Consider the following 20,290-nt stretch of genomic DNA (forward strand, 5'->3'; position numbering starts at 1 on the left):
TGGTATATAGGAAAGAAATTGTTTTTTTATTTTTTTTATTAACCTTGTATTCTGCAACCTTCTAGAATCATTAATTAGTTATAATAATTTTTTGGTCAATTCTTTCAGATTTTGTGCATAAAAGTATTCATGTCACTTGTGAGCAAAGGCAGTTTTATTTCTTCCTACCTAAACTGTATGCTTTACTTCCTTCTTGTTTTATTGTGTTAGTGCGACTTCCAGTATGATGTTGAATAGGAATGATGAGAAGGATACAGTTACTTTGTAAAGAGAAAATATTTCATTATTTCATGAATATGATAGGAATTAGGCAATTAGGCTCTATGTTAGATTAAAATATAAAAATTCAATCAATAGGTGGCCAAGCCTTTTGTAGAAACATTTTAGAAAAAAACAATTTAAATTTGCTCTCCAGACAGTTGTTTCTGACTGATATAATGGATCCAAATGAGATTTTTTTCTCTTCTATTTATGCCTGTTTCATAAACCACATAAATCAATTGAATAGGAGACCCTTTTTATATCAAGTACAAGGCCTCCAGAGGAATAAAAAAAAAAAAAAGAAAAAGAAAAATCCATGAACACCGCCCCCCCCCCCACGGGAACATATAAAATATATAAAATGTTTCCTTATTTCATAATTCAATTTGATAATTAATTTTTAAAAACCAAACATTTAGTGAATATTATGGAAAGAGATAGAAGGAGAGCCAAAGAAAAGGGAAAATAAAAAAAATATTTTTTGATCATAGCTATAGAGTATCCAGATACCACAGCTGTATTAATATTTTTTAGTGAAAAAACAGAAGAGATGAAGAATAGAAAGAAAAAAATGGCATACCAACCTTTGTTCACAAGACAAATGCACACACACATTTATTTGACACTGAGGTTGCAATCGTGTATTAGACAAAATTTAATGGGAGAGACAATTAACAGTGACACACAGAATCGCCACAGGGGAGGCATACATATAGAGCAACAAGGGAACAGAGGGAAAAGATAATAGACATCTGGAACATAAACCACACACACACACACACACACACACACACACACACACACGCACCTTGAAGCTCCACACAAAAGACAAAAGCATACAGCCCGCAGAGAGACAAAGACATGATTCACATTCCACTGAATCACACGTAAGGTGGAAATCACTCTTAGAATTTTATAACATAGATGTTTTTGATTCTTCATGATTCTTTCATTTGGAAACGCAGATAATCTTGAAATCTTAATTTTTTGATAAAGAAAACTTAAGGTTTCTGGAGAAAGTTCAGTGTTTCTGTTTTGGGTTTAGACATTTTAAATGGAGCAACATCACCATCTTGTGGTGTTTCAGAATAATGACTTTGCTTTTTAATGACATTTTGAGTTTACCTAGTTCTAGGTTAAATAAAGCTAACTTGATTATTCATGTGAATGGGGGAAAGTAATTACGCAGAAAATTGAATCCATAATATCTCAACACGTTAAATTTTTTCTTAAAGCAAAAGTACTTTAATGGAAGAGTTACCTCAGGAAGTGATACCTGGTTATTATTTAACGGTTGCTCACTTTACCAGGCTCAGAACAAGAACCAAGAAGTGATCCATCTACATACATTCGTATCTAATTTTTCTTTTTTTCCTAAAGATTTTATTTATTTATTCATGAGAGACAGAGAGAGAGAGAGAGAGAGAGAGAGAGAGAGAGAGAGGCAGAGACACAATCAGAGGAGAAGCAGGCTCCATGCAGGGAGCCCAACGTGGGACTCGATTCCGGGTCTCCAGGATCATGCCCTGGGCTGAAGCCAGGCGCCAAACCACTAAGCCACCCAGGGATCCCCTCTATCTAACTTTTCTTAAATTTATTGCCTATACCTTTCTTTTTTACATTATAAGTACTTTCTCTACTTTCTTGCACTCTACAATGTAATAAAACATGAGGACCACTACCCATGGCTCCCTGCCCCAATGCTTACATTGCTAACATCCTTTCCTGAAGAGGACTGGAACCTTTTCAGCTATCTATAAAAAGGGATAAAGACTGTAAAAATGCATGCTGAAGAATGTAAATATATTATCTGTTCTGTATTTCACATTTTATTTGATGCTGGTTTGGTTCTTTAGCATATGAGATTTTATTTTTAGTCAATCTAGGATTTAGTAACATTCACTCAACTGGCTCTGATGTTGCTCAAATTTGTGTAACCGGAACATAAAAGTAGGGAATCTGAGAGGCAGTTCCTATCCATCAGATGCTTACAGTCTAGTTGGGGATGAGGACATACACACAAGAATCACATTAAAAAAAAAAACAAAACAAAACAAGGTAATACATAAGTTATTTTGAAATCCCACATCACATTTTATAGTTCTCCCACCCGCCAATCTTTTGCCTTATTCAACTGATCTGATAAACTCACTGAGGAAGGATTTGCTGGGCACTTACTGTTTCCATAATCCTTGATGCCATGAAAGATAAAAGTAAGAGGTATAGGAAAAAAAATTCAGGACTTTTATAATCTAATTGGGATGCCTAACAAAAAAAATGTCTTAGAAAATGTTAATGCTCATAGCTACACATAATATACTGAAGTTATCATTGGAAAGAATGAGAGTTTTTAGTTTTTATCAGATTCGTTATTCACATTTTAAATACATTTTAAAATATGAAGATAAAGAAAATTCAGAAACTACTGAAGGAAAAATTTATAACACCACTTCATTAATGCAAGTATTTAGTATTTTGGTGCACAATAGTCTTCTTTTCCACCTCACGGTTTAGGATCCTCAAAATCCATGGCATAGAAGAATTTGTAGCTGAAGAGCATAAAATCATCTCTAGAAATTAAGACAGGAAAACTAAGGTCTTTACTCTTCTTTCCCCCCTCCCCAAATCGAATTAGAAAATACTTAGAAATGAATCTGACAAAAAGGCTGAAGCCTTTCTTGACAAAAACTGCAAAATGAGGAGAGGAACATAAAGAAGCCTTGATTAATCAGATGTTCTGGGGTGCAAAGTCATAATATTGTAAAGAAGTAAATTCTCAAATCTACAAATAGAGTACAATTGCCTTGAAACTCCAGCTTTCCAAAGTAGCTCTAAAGTTAATAGAGCTCTTAATAGGGTTAATAGTTAAATATTAAAGAAGAACTAACATTTTTTTTTCTTAAAAAAAGGAAGTTCCCAAAGTCAACTATACAATTAAAATTAGAATTGCTTGATGTTGGCACAGGAAGAGAAAGATAGTGAGATGAGAAAATCCAGAAACAGACAAATTATGTAGTTTAAGAATTTTGCATATGATAAGAGTAATATTCCACATTGGTGAGCAAAGAATGAATTTGACAAACACTTTTTTGGGTAACAATTGACCCAACATTAAAATGAAACAAATGTAGATTCCTACCCCACTCCATGTATTATACAATTTCCAGATGGATTAACATTTTAGCTATTAAAAATTGAAATAATAAAATTACTGAAAACATAAATTAATAATGCTATAGTCTTACATTGGTAGACTTTTCTAAATGTGACCTCAAATATAGGAACCAGAAAGCAAAATTTGGTTGATATTACTAACTAATTATTAATACTGGTCGAATGAACAAATGTAAAAAAATCTGTGAACTTTTTGGAAAGAGAAATGAATAGTGAAAAATCACAACACATATAGGAGGCCAACTTATTCTAGTGTTAGATACTATTCTAGTATCTCTCATACGAGAGATACTTTCTCGATACAAGGAGGCAGGCCAGAAGCTACACATGGTAGCACCCTGCAAAAGCCCCATGAGGTTGACAGAGGGCACCTAAATTCAGACAGCTGCCATATAAAGTAGCCTAAGGTAAGGTTTGTTTGTTTGTTTTTTAATGTGTTAATACCTTTTACTTATTCCTGTCTTCGGTAAAGTTCAGGTGCAGAACCTGGTTTGGGCTGTGATGAAAAGATATAATCAAAATCTATATCCATGCAAAGAAGGAGAGCAGAGAGCAGTAACTCTACCTGAACCTCTCCAGAAAGTCTTATGGAATTGGCATGGGGCACCAGCAGTTTTAAGAGCAGCTCAGGTGATTCTAATGTACAGCCAAATTGAGAGTCACAGCAGTTACTGCTTCTCCACCTTTTGACTAAGATCAAGTGGAGAATTACAGCAGTTAGAGATAGTGTGAGAGAGGTGGCTCAGCACCGCTGAGGTGATTCCATAGGCACCTAATTGTTGGCAGCAGAGACTGCTGCATCCAGGGGTCCTTTAAAGTCCTCCAGACTTTAAAAAAGAGCATGAGCCGGGCATTGACAAGAGGACAAATGACATGCTTCCTGGAGGGTATTCTGAGGAGAGGGGCCTGCGACCTTGCTATTATGATCATGGTCTTTCAGGTACATAAAAATTCCTGTGAAGAACAATCTTCAGAAAGACATATTTAAGTTCTGAGAGTCTGAAGTCACATGATGTCATAAATATGACTATATTTGAAAGCCATTAAAGAGGCTGCCCATATTTGTGATGTATATGAGAGTAAGAAAGATGAAATCTGAGAACCTCCCCAGATAAAAGGATAATAAAGAGATATAACAATGAAATATTGAGATAATGGAGTGGAAAACAAGTTACCATAAAGGCTATCATTGAGACAATTGGTGAAATTTGAGTATGGAAAGTGGAATACATAGTAGTGTTGTAGTAATGTTAAATGCCTTGATTAATAATTGCGTTCTGGTTCTGAAAGAGAATGTCCTTATTCTTAGGGCAGAAACATGCAAGTATTCAGAGGTAACGATGCATAATGCCTCACTCAAATGGTTTAAGTAAAAGGCACATATGAAATGTAAAGAGAGAATAAAAAACAAATGGGGCAAAATGAAGCAATGGATGCATTTGGATGATTGGTATACAGGGATTCATTTTATTATTCTTACAACTTTTCTGCAAGTTTCAAATTGTATTTTTAAAGTTACCAAAGAAAAAAATCAACAACAACAACAACAAAAATGGGTCCAAAAGAAGAGAACCGAAAGAGTTTGACATATTATAAGAGGAACCCAGGAGGGCTGGTGTGTGACACCAGGGGCTGAGGACAGCAGACAATGAGGAACAGAGGAGGAAAACTGAAGTCGGGATCGAATCATGCAGCTGTTACAGGCCATGGTAAGGAGTTTGCATTTAATTCTAATGGGAAGTCACTATGAAGTTCTGAGTGGGGATGTAACAACATACATTTTGCAGTTAGTTCCAGTTTACAGTGATTTTGACTTGGAGCTGCTGAGGCTGCACGTCAGCCTCTGAATAACTCAATCACTGTGCCTACAGGAAGGAGGAATAGGAATAGCTCGGCCTCTTGAGCCTCCTGGCAGGAGGAGAAGGATGGAGATAAAAAACCTCATAGAGATCCTATGGGGCAGCCAAAACAACAGCTGCCACTGACCACACCCACACCTTGTCCTGCCTTGACTGCCCAGCATACCACAGATCCTGATCCCTACTGCCTGCCTTCATTCTACTCTCCCAGTTCTAGAAATGGTTGAGCCCCATTACCAACAATCCCATAACCAACACCCTGAACGGCAGTGAAAGCTTAAACAGTCCCCAAAAGGGAGACAACCTCTCTGATTTCTCTATTCTGCTCCATGTCCAGCGTCTTCAGGTGATATTTATTTCACCAAGTCAGGTTTGAATATGGTGCTTCTTGAACTTGTAATTGAAAGCTAAATGACAAAGTAAATACTGGAAGGGAAATGGAAAGTTGTTCAGGAGCTTGGTTGGATGCAGAGGCTTCCTCCTACCCCAGAAGGAACAGGGTTTCCCTTCCAGCAGCCAGTCCCCCTCCAGTGATGGGGTGACGGCAGCTGGCCTTGTCAGACAACCTTCAGCTCTGTTGGCATTTATACTCCGGTTGTTTGGTGCTTACATCCTTTCTATTTATACTCCATATTCTAAACTGATCATGATTATCTCTTCAGACTGGGAAAGTGAGGATCCCTCTTCTGGGGGCAGGGGCCTGAGGTGTGTCCCCAGCATGTGGAGCTGATTTCTGCAGACCTCTCTGTGATGATGAGAGAATGCAGACTATATGGCTTGTAGTTCTAAGCCTAGATTTGTACATTTTTTCCCCAGTTAAATCCAGTGTTTTTATATCCTGACACATGACACTACAATTTGTCTGTATCCAACTTTACCTACAATAAAAAAATTCCTATTTTATAAACTGAAGGTGCAGTGAAGCTACCCTTTAATGACAGGCACTAATCCACTAGGTAGGTATATCAGGGATCTCCCTGCTTCGTTCATAGGCTGATTTCCTCCACGGACAGATTGATTTTTCAGATTCTGACCACCAGGAGTCTGTTCTTGGTCTGTCACCATCCACAACTGCTCCTGGGAATGTGACAGATGAGAGAATGCTTCTCTGGAGAAATAAACACCTCTCTCTGTTTTGTCACCCAGCATATGGTCTCCTTCTTGTGTCTGAACCAACAGTGAATTTGCTCCTTGTGAGTCAGAAACTGCACCAGGTTGGGCTGTCACATGAAGAAAACTTTAATTTGAAACAAATAAGGAGATCGGGGGAATGGCTTCCAAAGCTGTGACTCTGAGAGAGAGGGAGAGAGAGAGAGAGAGAGAGAGAGAGAGAGAGAGAGAGAGAGAGAATGGGTTCTTTTTGTTTGGGGTTAGGATGAATTTAGATACGGAAGCCTTGTTATCCTAGGTAGAGGTGGGCCTAAGGTCTCACATGAGCCTCAAGGAGACATGTCTATACAATACATGACATGTTATATAGATGAGACTGAGGTTCTCCCTGGGTGGAGAGTTTAGTATTATAATGAGGTAAAGGTGGTTGTAGGTCATTCTGGAGGTCACTCTGTGGTTCACCTGAGCAGCGGTAAGTCAGGTTTAGCTCAAAGAGTCTGGCTGGTCTGAGCCCTTCGGAGATTTTTATCAGAGCAGTTCACCATCACCTGGGAGGTGGTTTCAGGTTTCTTTGAGTTTCGGGGAAAGCCAGTAAGAAGAGCCAGAAAGAGAAAAAGGCGAAAGGTAAGACAAAGTTTAGTGAGTACAAGCAGGTGGGCAGTAGGGGGCAGGTCTTGAGATCTAGCTGGTGACAGAATCTGTGCTCTCTAAAGGAAACAAATACCATGTATTTTGGGTATGGTTGCACATCTTAGCCTGGCATAGCCATTCTACCCTTTCTCCTTCCAGCTATAGACATGGGCACGTGACCCTAAAAACCAAGGCTGTCAGACTCCTCGGAATTCCTTTTCAGAGATTTTAGAGAGGATCTTTAGCAGCTGGAGCTGTTAGGCTAGTAGGTTGTGAGGTGTGGGGTGTTTGGGGATCCCTGTGCCTGCTACATGGAGCAAGTCGGAGGGACAGTATTTATGTACTTCATCTAGCTGTGACTCAAGCCAGTATTACCTCTAGATTTTTCAGCTGATGACCTAAAAACAAAACAAAACAAAAAAAACCCCTTTCATTGCTTAAGAAAAAATTTTGTTATTTGCAGGCCAGTGCCCTGCCTAATTAAACCAGGGCATCACTGCTTTAGCTCAACACTTCGTTGGAAAGTTTGGAGGAGACTGGGAATTGCTTTAGACATTGAACAATCACAGGACCTTCTTGGCTAGGTTTAGATTTTCTCTGGCAGTTCAAGCCTTTTCACATCCAATCAGGTTGCTAGTGGATAAGATTCTGAGGAGCTTCGTTAGCTTGTAATAAATGCCAGAAATCTTGCTGAGTCATGATCCTAGAATGTGGATTTCACCTTTGAAGTTTCTATCTCAGCAACAGGAAACGGGCACTCCCCATGGCTCTAAGGCTTCAGTTGAATACTTTTTTATTTTTGTCTCTGCCTTTAAAGCAATGGACAGAAGGGGGACACGTATAGATTGCATTCAGCAAATGCATTTTATATTTTTTATTAAAAATTAAAGGAGAGGATTTTTTCCTTCTACCATTTAAAAATCCCTATCAGAAAAAAATTAATTAAAAAGCTGGAGTATATTAAATAATATTTTTGGTGTATCTATATTGTTCTTGCTATTTTTTCTAAAAGCCAAAATTTTATATTTGAAATGTCTATGATTTTAAAAAGCTCCTTATTATGACTAAAATTCCCTAACAAAGCATTATAATTTCTTTTACCTTTATGAACTATGATGTTACATTTTTATATAGCCTTTTCCCTTTGAGTTCTAAAGAGCCTTTTAAAAATATTTCATTTCTGGATAAATGTATGAATAGATTGTCTGTAGAAATATAAAGATTGTTGGCAATATGATTTAGTACTTATTTTTTTCTTTTTATAAGATTTATTTATTTTAGAGAAAGAGGGAGTGGGCGTGTGCTTACACACACATGGGGAGAGGGGCAGAAGGAGAGGGAGAGAATCTCAAACAGATTCCCCGCTGAGTGCAGAGTTTGATTTAGGGCTCAATCCCATGACTCTGAGATCAAGACCTGAGCCGAAATTAAGAGTCAGATGCTAACCTGACTGAGCCACCCAAGCGCCCCAGATTTAATACTTATTTTTTAAAGTTTAAACAGCATGAACATCATTAGGAAGGAAAAAAATAGGTCAATAGTTTAAATAAGAGGGATCCATTATAGATAAACTATTGAGAGGTAAATGGATTTATTCACAGATGGTTTCATATTAAACAAACAGTAACATATTCACTAGAACCATTTTTAGAATTGTTTTCTTGGCTGGTTGGTTTTGACTTAACTTCCTAGTGAAACTTAGCTCTTATGATTGCCACTTAGTAGCAAAACTTTAGGAGCAGGACAGAACTTGCCTTAAGAAATCCTCAAATACAAAATGGAAAATGCTGATATTTCACAAAAATGAAGTATCCAGATGAAGGAAGAATTCTTTCAAAGAATTAATCACATCTTATTTCAACAGACATTTCTGTTAGTGACTTATTTCCAAAATCTGCTTTTAGCCATTAGGTTAGTTTTCTTTCACTTCTTAACAAGTTACAATAAACTTAGCACTTCCAATTTTAGCTCACAATTCTGTGGATCAGCTGTGTGAGCATGGCATGGTTGTGTTCTCTGCTCTGTGCCTCACAGGTTGAAATCAGAGCTGACCGCTCTGGGTTACTTTCTGGAGGCTCTAGGGAAGAATGCAAGTTTCCTTGTGGTGGTACTGAAGGTCCTCTTTCCTTATTGGCTGTCACCTGGAGAATGCTCTCAGCTCCTAGGTGCCTAGGAGACAGTTGGTCCCCTCCATCTTCAAAATGAGCAGCAAAGAATCTCTCTCACATCGAACCTTCCTCCATCCCCCCTTCACTTTGAATCTCTTTCACTGGGAGGACACCTGTCTCTCCCGGGTCTCTCCTGCTTGGGCCAGGCCCATTCACCTCCCATTGGCTCTCCAGGGGCTCACCTGATTAGGTCAGGCCTACTGAAGATAATTTCCCCTGTATAAAGATTTGAGACTTTTATTTTATCTGCATAAGCCTTCACAGCAGCACCTAGAATAGTGTTTGACTGAATAACTGGGAGAAAGTTTGTATGTGCTGGGGGCAGGGGTGGGACTGGATCTTGAGAACCGTCTCAGAACTCTGCCTAAATTTACAGCAGTGGAATGTACCATGATTTGATTTCTTGAAAATCCATTTAAAAAATATGACTCCCAATCCAAATTGAGAGGTTACTTGGAAGACTTGATAACTATTTTAAGAGGAAGTTAAACCCCTGTAGTTCAAATTCCAACAAAGCAATGACACCATCTGTGAGGACTTCACGCCATTTTCTTTCCTATCAACCTGCTACACTTGCTGCCCTCTCTCCAGCAAGACAGTCCCTAGGGTATCACCTGCATTGTGCAGTTTCTCCATCAGCACTGCATGCATGGTTGCACTTGGAGTATTTATGAAAGGACATGTACTTATACTTGGGGACCTATAAGCATATCCCTAGATTGGAGCAGAGGAGGGTCCTCACTTGTGTTTTTCTAGCCTCACATATGACTTTGTCTTACCGGGAAAATGCAAGTCACAAGACACAGTACCCCTGGCCGCCCCCTCTATCATCTCAGTGCACTCCTGCTCAGAGGCAGAAATGCAGTCCCAAAGGCCCAGCTGTACTGCAAATCAATTCCCTTTATCTCTCCCGAGGCTAAGCTGCAAAAACACTCCCTGTGGTCTGCCAGCTACTTAATCTCTTTTCCTTCTTTCAAACAGAATCATACCAAAACCTCCCCCAGAGCAAAATGGCATAAGCAGCTCTGCTTCTTGGAGTCCAGTGCTCTCATGGATGTTCATAATGTTGTCTCCATTCATTAAGAAAGTGTTCAATCATGTGCCATGCCCTATTTAAGAACATAGGGAAGAGTGTAAAATTGCCATATTTCTAGTTAGCTGTCATCCCAGTGTGGAATCACCTTGTGCCCAGAGATTCATTCATTTCAGAATCAAGTTTATTAGTTGTTACTGCTTTTTCTTTTCTTTTCTTTTTTTTCTTATGGATTTTTCTGCCTCCATAGTGAGTTAGGGACTGCTGTACTTCTGGAGTTACCCTGATTCCCCCCTGATGCATCAGCCTTAGCTATTTTTGACTGAGTCACCAGATCTCAAGTCTACAAATTGTGCCTTACCAGTAAGGAGGAGTGGTTATGTGTGAGGGTTCTAGTTCCAGGTGTTCTGGGTTCAAATACCAGCTCTTCTGCTTACTAACAAAAGTCATTTAATGGGGTGCCTGAGTGGCTCAGTGGTTGAGCATCTGCCTTTGGCTCAGGTTGTGATCCCAGGATCCTGGGATCGAGTTCCACATCAGGTTCCCCGCAGGGAATCTGCTTCTCCCTCTGCCTGTGTGTCTGCCTCTCTGTGTGTCTCATGAAAAATTAAATCTTAAAAAATAAAGTCATTTAATGTTTCTGTGCTTTAGGATGTACTGTTAGTGTGACTGGCAGGTAATAAGTGTTTAATAGGTTAGGTACTATTTCAAGCACCTCAACCTCCTGCATTGAGGGATAAGCCAGTTGATATATTTCTTGTCCTTTGGCTCAAGAACTGGCAGAGTCGGATTGGTAGATGAGGCTTTTTATACTTTCAAAATATATCCAGGATCTAATGACTTTTCCACATCAACACCCCCGGGCCCTTTGGTCCTAGCCAACAGACATCTCTTACCTGGATAATTACAATAGCCCCTGACTGACCTCTCTGCTTTTATCTTTGCTTCTCTACAGTCTGTCCTTTATTTGGAAGCTACGATGATGCTTAAAAAATGTGAGTCTGTCCTTTTCCAATTCACTTATTTCACTCAGCATAATACCCTCCAGGACAAACGTTATATGGTCTCATTCATTTGGGGAATATAAAAATTAGTGAAAGGGAATAAAGGGAAAGGAGAGAAAATGAGTGAAAATATCAGTGAGGGTGATAGAACATGAGAGACACCTAGTTCTGGGAAATAAACAGGGGTAGTGGAAGGGGAGGTGGGTGGGGGGTTGGGGTGACTGGGCACTGAGGGGGGCACTTGGTGGGATGAGCACTGGGTGTTATGCTACATGCTGGCAAATTGAACTCCAATAAAAGAATTAAAATAATAAATAAATAAATAAATAAATAAATAAATAAATAAATAAATAAAATTACAACCATTGTTACCAAAAAAAAAAAAAATTGTGAGTCTGGTCATTATCAATCCTATGCAAATCCTGCAATGGTTTCCATTTACTCAGTGTAAAAACAAAAGCCCTGGGCAGGTGTAGCCCAGGTGGCTCTGGTTTAACACTGCCTTCAGCCCAGGGTGTGATCCTGGAGACCTAGGAGACCCTGCATGGAGCCTGCTTCTCCCTCTGCCTGTGTCTCTGCCTCTCTGTGTCTCTCATGAATAAATAAATAAAATCTTAAAAACAACAACAACAACAACAACAACAAAAGCCCTTACAATGGTCTAGAGGCCCTTCGTTATCTGGCGCCCACTTAACTCCTGACTTTCCTCCTGCTCCCTTGGCTCTCACCATGCTGGTTTCCTCCGGCTGTTCCTCACACAGGCTGTGGGTCCCTTCACCTCATTCACCTCATGTTCCTTGCATATGTTCTTTCCTCCCTGGTGCTCTTCCCTCAGATATGTGTTATCTCCTTATATCTTCATCCCAATGTCTCCTCCTCAAAGAGATTCACCTTTTCCTCTCATACTCCTTGTCTCCCTTATCTTGTGCTATTTTTTTTCCATAACACACACCGTAATTTTTACACATATATATTTTGCTACATGTCATATATTTAGTGTGGCTATTTGTTTGTTTCCCTGGGCTAGGATAGAGCTCCACACGAGCAGGGATACTCGCCTGCTTTGTTCAGGCAGATGTAGATATATACGCAGTCATCTAGTGTTTTCCCCCATGTCTGATCACAGGTGCTAAATAAATGCATTTGATGGGCTCACTGTGAGCTCTGCGATTGTCCAGACTCAGGTGTGTGTGCCTGTGTGAGGCCAACTGTAATAATTTCTGAGGAGAAAGAAGAGGCCAGGACTGAGGATTGATCTGAATTACAGTTTTCACCTACGAGGGCATAATGGACAGATCTCGCTTGGGCTTTGACTTCCTACAGACAGGGATTTGCATTCCAACTCTGTTGTTTTGTAGCCATGATTAGGGTGTTTTATGCCTCAGACCTTCATCTTTCTCTGCTGCAAAGTAGGGAAAAGTAATATCCAACTTAGTAATATTATCCTCAAAATAATAAGTAATTTGGTGAAAAGTATGTGTTTAATAAATAGCAGACATTATTGATTTGTTATTTTTCTTGAATATGCATGGAGAACTTAGGCTTGATTTAAATTTATATTAGTCTTTATTTCCACTGTGGACTGCATTATGTCCCCTGAAATTTCGTATATTGAATTCTTTTTTTTTTTTTAAACTGAATTTCTTTTTTTTTTTTTAATTTTTTATTTATTTATGATAGTCACAGAAAGAGGCAGAGACACAGGCAGAGGGAGAAGCAGGCTCCATGCACCGGGAGCCCGATGTGGGATTCGATCCCGGGTCTCCAGGATCGCGCCCCGGGCCAAAGGCAGGCGCCAAACCGCTGCGCCACCCAGGGATCCCCGTATATTGAATTCTTAATCCTCATTGTGACTGTATTTGGAGACAGGGCCTAAGAGGGGGTAAATAAGGTTCAATGAATTCATAAGGGTGGAGCTCTCACCTGATGGGATTCATTTCTTTGTGAGAGGAAACACCAGAGAGTCTGCTGTCACTTGCTCTCTGCCATGTGAGGACATAGGAAAAAGGTAGCCATCAGTCAATAAGTTAGGAAGAAGGTCCCCACCTGAAACTAAATAGGGTGGTGATCAAGTTCAATTGATCTTGAATTTCTCTGCCTCCAGAACTGTGAGAAATAAATTTCTGTTGCTCAAGGCACTCACTCTGTGGCATTCTGTAATAGCAGACCAAACCGATGAAAACAATATTCACAGAATCTTCAGTTTGTAGTCAGCATCTGGGATAACACTGGGCTGTTCCAAATCTTGGAGATAGGGTGTTCTCAAGGACTCTTGCAAGTGGTCAGGAATTCCAGAAAGAGCTTTTGCTCCTGCAGAAAACTGAACTGCTGCTTGACATCTGAGTGGGAGATACAGCAATGAGAAGAGAGCCCAGCTCTCTCCATAATCAGACTCGTTCCAGATTACAGATGTTAAAGGAGGGCAGAAGTATTTGAAATACTTCTTTCTTAGTTCATGTCTTGTTGATGAACCAGACAAAACAGCCTATAGATGAAGAGCACTAGTGTCCTGAGCAGAGTGGGGCCAGGGAAGGTGAGGGCTGTTAAATCATCTTTGTCTACTAAATGCTCATTCCCACTAGCACTTGCAGAATATGTATGTGTGTATGTATGTATGTATATATGTATTTATGTATTTATGAGAGACAGAGAATGAGAGAGAGAACAGGAGTGAAGAAGGAGCAGAGGGAGAGGGACAAGCTGACTCCATGCTGAGCATGGAGCCCAATTCGAGGCTCTATCACATGACCCTAAGATCATAACCTGAGCCCAAATCAAGAATCTGACACTCAACTGACTGAGCCACCCAGGCACCCCATAGAATTTACAGAGTTTTTAAAAGTAAAACCTGATAACCACCACATTAAAATGTGGATTGTTTTATAATTATCGGTGCATGTTATTTAAAAATATTTATATTCCTATTTCAAATATAGTTGATAGAACTGACAGTGATTATTTAGCTATATCTAATGGACTAAATTCTCTAAGATATCATTGAGAGATTTGTAAAGCTCTTTTTTGATTACTCTCTGGGCAGTCCTATCAAATGATTATCCTTTACCCAAGGTCTAGGTCTAAGTTGTGATTCTCAATGCACGGTCTTTATTTTTACTGTCAGTGTATTGATTGTTTAACATTGATAGTATTTCCTGCAACTCAAGAGATTTATCCTCCTAATAGGATATTGTAATTTCCCTTGCTTGGGTAGCCAGAATATCTGAATTTGCCCTAATTAGAATTGACTTCTTTGGTTTGACAAAGAGCCCTACGAGCTAAGTCATGACATACGTAAGGAGTAAATTTAGTTTCCTCAAGAGTCAATACTTTTCCATTTGGTTTATGACAATTCAGAAAGTTCCATAAAACTTTTTCTAGATGCAATCCTGAAAAGTTGTCAAAGTATAAAATACACACTTACAATATGGAGATTCACTTAAAACCATTCTAGTCAATATCCTTTCATGGAAGAAGTTTAAACTCAATTCAATATTCAATAGAAATTAAATAGAAATAGAAACTGTATTTAATAGAAATAGTTCAGTGAAAGTAAGTATTGGCCATATTACAAAGCACTCAGGAGCAAAGCGAAGTCCTTTTAGGCTTTGGGAACCCATAGATTAATGCGGGAAAAGAGACAAATTTGTTAGCAATTATAAGACAGTGTGGAATCTGCTAAGGGAGAAAGATTCACAGGGTGTTACAAAAAGGAAGAGTAGAGGCACTTAACAATGTAATTGAGAGTGTCGTGAAGTTTTCTTAAATAAATCATACCTGAGGTGACTGTTGAAAGATAAATGAAAATTATCCAGATGTGTGGGGAAAGGCTGGAAGAAGAGTGAGACATGACAGACAGAAGGAGCAGCATAATCAAAGGTCAGAAAAAGCAGTGTGTATTTGGGGAAACTTTATGTTTATGAGAGTAGGGTATTGCAGGTCATGAGGCTGAGGCCAGACCATGAAAGATCTCACATCTTAGGATGTTTGGGTGAAGAGACACAATATGTTTGTAAAAAGTGGAGTGTTGTGATTATTTTTGTACTTTAAAAGCTTCACTTATTCTCCCAAAGAATAATGATAGTATTTACCTATATTTTCTCGTCTAATCCTCATCATAATTTGTGTCTAGGTGAGTATATATAATGTATTGGACTCTACTAAGAAGATAGTAGATTTGATAGTTACTCTATGACCCAGCAATTGCACTACTTTATATTCACCCAAAGGATACAAACATAGTGATCTGAAGGGGAACCTGCACCTCAATGTTTATAGCAGCAATAGCCAAAGTATGGAAAGAGCCAGATGTCCATTGATAAACGAATAGAAAAAGAAGATGTGACACACACACACACACACAATGGGATATTACTCAGTCATCAAAAAGAATGAAATCTTGCCATTTGCAATGACAGGGCACAACTAGAGGGTGTTATGCTAAACGAAACAAGTCAGTCGGAGAAAGACAAACATATAATTTCACTCATCTGTGGAATTTAAGAAACAAAACAATGAACATGGGTGCAAGGAAGGAAAAATAAGATGAACATTGAGAGGAGAAAAACCATAAGAGATGCTGAACTCTAGGAAACGAACTGAAGGTCGCTGGAGGGGAAGCAGGTGAGGAATGGAGTAACTGGGTGATGGGCATTAAGGAGGGCACATGGGGGATCCCTGGGTGGCGCAGCGGTTTAGTGCCCACCTTTGGCCCAGGGCGGGATCCTGGAGACCCAGGATCGAATCCCACGTCGGGCTCCTGGTGCATGGAGCCTGCTTCTCCCTCTGCCTGTGTCTCTGCCTCTCTCTCTCTCTGTGTGTGACTATCATAAATAAATTAAAAAAAAAAGGAGGGCACATGATGGATAAGCACTGGGTGTTATATGCAACTGATGAATCACTAAATACTACCCCTGAAACAAACAAATAAACAAAAAGATAGTGGGTTTTGTGCTATTGCCTTATTTATCCTTCTTAAATTTTTTTTAAAGATTTTATTTATTTATTCATGACAGAGAGAGAGAGAGAGAGAGAGAGAGAAAGAGAGAGAAAGAGAGGCAGAGACAGAGACAGAGGGAGAAGCAGGCTCCATGCAGGGAGCCCCACATGGGACTCGATCCGAGGTCTCCAGGATCATAACCTGGGCTGAAGGTGGCACCAAACCGCTGGGCCACCAGGGCTGCCCTACCTTTCTTAAATTTTATCTACATTCAATTTTCAGTTTTTCACAGTTGTTAATGACAGGATAGATGCTTTGATGACTTGTACAACTCTATCCATTTATTAACCTGGATTTTACTAATGAAGTGGGAACATGTTCAAAGAAATTATGTGGCTTACTGAGAACTGAAACCAGCCCTCTTCCTGGTCCATGTTGAATAACACTGGAGCAGACGTTGTTTCTTGTCCTTAGGTTAATTAGTGCTGGGACTAGGCAAAAATAACAGCTGTTTGCCTTAAGGACTGTCTGCTCATGGAAGAAAAGAAAAGCAGCCATGAGAAAAGAAAGGAGAATCAATGTAACAGCTTGCTCATCAAGACTTGCTTCAAGACCCCTGCCTCTCTGTCTCTACCAAAACAAAACGATTTTAATAATAATAACAAAAAAAATTCTGCTCAACCTCAACCAGTTTCCAAGTTACAAGACTCACCTTAAAACTACCCAGGCACGACCCTAAAAGTCTACAAATACTTTGTCCTAATTTCTCCTTTTTAGATATTATTAAGATTCTGTCAAGCTAGTGTTCTGCCCTACTGGTCCACAGGTTTTTCTAGTGTTTTGTTGGGAGGATTGACAGTTAATACAGTTCTGCTGTGAACTAGCTTTGACATTCTACTGTTGGAATATAAGTTTCTCCATGGTATCCTGATGAAGTTATTGCAGCAACAGTGCCCATAAGACCATGTTTGAAGACTTGGTGAGAGCTGCTGGGTAGATGAGAACATAAATTTATGAAGTCATTTACTTTTGGCAGACACAATTTTATCAAATGATGGGTGGTGAGAGCGGGCAGCAGAGTGGAGATGTTGAGTGGTGGTGGGAGTGGGGAAATTTCCTTTTTGCTGCCAGCGTGGACACTTCTTTGTCTGAACTGTGCTAAGTACTAGTACATTTCTGGAAAAGAGCAGAAGAAATGTTTACTTAAGGTTGCTCAATACCTCTCTGTGGCTCCTCATTACTATCACGATAAAGTCCAACTTTATCTGGCTTTTCATGCCTTTTATAATCTGACCTCTGCTTACTCCTCCATTTATCTGATGCATCCCTTGGTCCCCTCACTCCCCAGAGTCTTCTATGCACACAGATTCATTTTGCAAACGTACTAGGTACTTGGTTATCTCTGGGCCCCTACATATGCCGTTTCATTTGTCTGGACCGATTTTCTCCACACTTAACTGGATATCCCCACACTTCTTTCCTACTTCAGATAGGTTACTACTTCCTCTGGGGATCATTTTAAGAACCTCTAACATTATACCAGTGCCCCTTTTACATAATCTCAGCATTTTGTGATCACCCTGTCATAGTACTCATTACACCGTATTATAAGTTAGACTTTACCTGGCTGTCTCTTACCCACTCCAGACAGTAAGCTTTTTGGGAGAGATTATGTATTATTTTTTTCTATGTACTTACATTTAGCATACTGCCTGTGTAATAGATAAATATTTGTTGATTAAACAAATAAACAAATAAACACTTGCCTGGCTGCCTCCAATGACCTGAAATTCCCTCTTCTCTCATCCTTCAGTATCTGTGCTGGTCTTAAGACCTTTTCCTCCTGTTGGACACTATGTCTGCATGACCTGGTAGTTTTGAAAATTTATTTCACAAGTTCATTTTACTTCCATGAGGCACCATTTTTTTTCCTTCATCGATCTTATATGTCAGAGGGATACTTGAATTTTAGCTGGTTATAGGACTTGAACTAGAAACTAAATAGCAACTTTTAAAGCGGCAAGCACTGCGAACTATTTATTTCATGTGTCTTCTCTCATCTAATTCTTGTACTCTTGCTGCATTTAATCAATAAGTGTACTTTTTCACATTGGAATCACTTCCTCCTGAATATGCAAACTTCTTCTTCTTTTTTTTTAATCCTAGTTCTTGAGATACAAAATTATCCTAGCACTCTTTCTTCATGACATCAGCACATAACTTCCTTTGGTTTTCCATATTTTGCCTTTTGTCCACTGACCCCTCACCTCACCCTACCTCACTTCTATTCAAAGGGTTACTTATCATTGAATTAATGTGGCTGTCTGAATTTCTCCAAGACATTAATGCTGTCAAGACAAATACATTTCTCAAGCATCAGTGAGTCTATGTAAGAACTAAACATAAGGGAGTGAGGGATGCTGAACAGACTTGGTATTATGGGGCAGGATCAATAGCTAAGTTGCCAATCATCTTGGGATGACTGTATGTAGCAGTGCAATCATGGTAAGGAAGCCCAAATGTTGAGGTTTGAGGAATACCAAGAAGTCCACCCACTCCAAAATACCTTGTTCATCAGCTGTTAAGATTTCTAATGACAAGTATTTGAGACTATCTCTTATTTTAAAAAGTCTTCCACATATGTCAATTTCACAGAGATAGATAACATAAGTTCATATTTATGGTGCCTACCATAACTTCAGTGGAACTGACTTTATAAAGGTGAAAGGGAGTCTAGATATCAGATCCAGCTGAGGATTTGAACCATAGAGCAGACCTCTGGAGAGGAGACAGATGTTCAAAGACAAATTTCAGATACTCTGATACAGGTATACCCCAATTTATAATGGCTCCCAGTCCCAATCCCCATTTGGGACCCTGGACTCCTCTTCCTTCCAGTGTCTATAGAAGATTCTCTAGAATTTTCTCTGTCACTTTAAAGAAAAACAGAAATTTCTCCATCAGTTCCTTTTCTATTAGTTCTGTCATTTCTTGGTCTCCTTGGTTGCCTGGCTTTGAAGTCCTCATCTCTACTGTGTCCAAGGCTACAGCTGATGTTTCTTCTGATTGCTTCCTGCACCCTGGGGACTCTGATGTATATAGCGTTTATGCTGTTAGCACTGTGATAGATTGTGGACAGCACAGCTAAGACACAGCTCTAACATCTGATCAGGCTTTAGAAGCAGTTGTGGGATAAACAAAGGAATTGGCAACCCAGAGAACAACTTAGAATTGTTAAAAATGTGGCCACTTTACAGATTCCAGACTCCTCTTCGTCCTTGTTGATTTCTGCGTTAAACCTTACCCACATCTACCATATCTGGTTCTTCTCTCCTTTTGGACACTCAGAGTACATATGGTTCTAACCCCGTTGCAGTCAGATAAAACCATATGACTAGTTCTGGTCAATGCCTTGGGACTGCCTGGGAAGACAAAATTTACTTTGCAAGCCTTTGCTTCTTTAAACAATTTGATCTAAAAATATATATTACAAAATTCATGTGGTCATGTAAGGTATTATCAACGAAGATTTAGAATAATGGTTATAGAAGAAGCATGTAGGTATTTGATTATTATACAATCAGTACAAGTGAAGATTTTTTTTGTAGTGTCCAGGCAGCATCTCCTTATTTTTCAGTCCAAGAGCTATCTTTTGGCCTTTATTATCGAATGCACTGTTTGTGGCTAATTTTCTATTTCTCACTGTGAGAAAAAAAAGGGTGGGAACACTGTTATCACTACAGTGCCATAGCTCTTTGGAAGCTGTTTGTATTAAGGCAATATAGACTTTCTTGCCTCTGTGGTTCTCCAGGCCCAGAGGGATTTGTAGGGTGTATTGGGTTTGTTTCATGCTGCTTATATCATCACTCCTGTCACTGCATTACCCATCCTGCCATTCCTGAATACTGGCTTCCGATGATTCCTTCAAAAGTTTTACTGGGCATTTTTTTTCTTTGTTTTTCTGTGAGGTGTTTTTTTTTTTTTTTTTTTTTGATGATGAGCCTTCCTTGTGCATGAAGGAAGACGTGAATAGTCACTCATTATTGGTCATGTTAAGCACACTGTTTAGAATGTTATTGTGTAAAGGGATTGCAACCCATCTTCCAGCCATGTCT

The 20,290-nt window shown here is 39.3% G+C and overlaps 1 pseudogene; it reads left to right on the top strand.

Annotated features, from left to right (window-relative positions):
- Nucleotides 1–20,290, top strand: part of LOC129506612 (N-lysine methyltransferase SMYD2-like) — a 35,452-nt pseudogene that overhangs the window by 6,761 nt on the left and 8,401 nt on the right.

Source organism: Nyctereutes procyonoides, unplaced genomic scaffold, assembly GCF_905146905.1.
Source record: "Nyctereutes procyonoides isolate TBG_1078 unplaced genomic scaffold, NYPRO_anot_genome, whole genome shotgun sequence".
Lineage (NCBI taxonomy): Eukaryota > Metazoa > Chordata > Mammalia > Carnivora > Canidae > Nyctereutes > Nyctereutes procyonoides.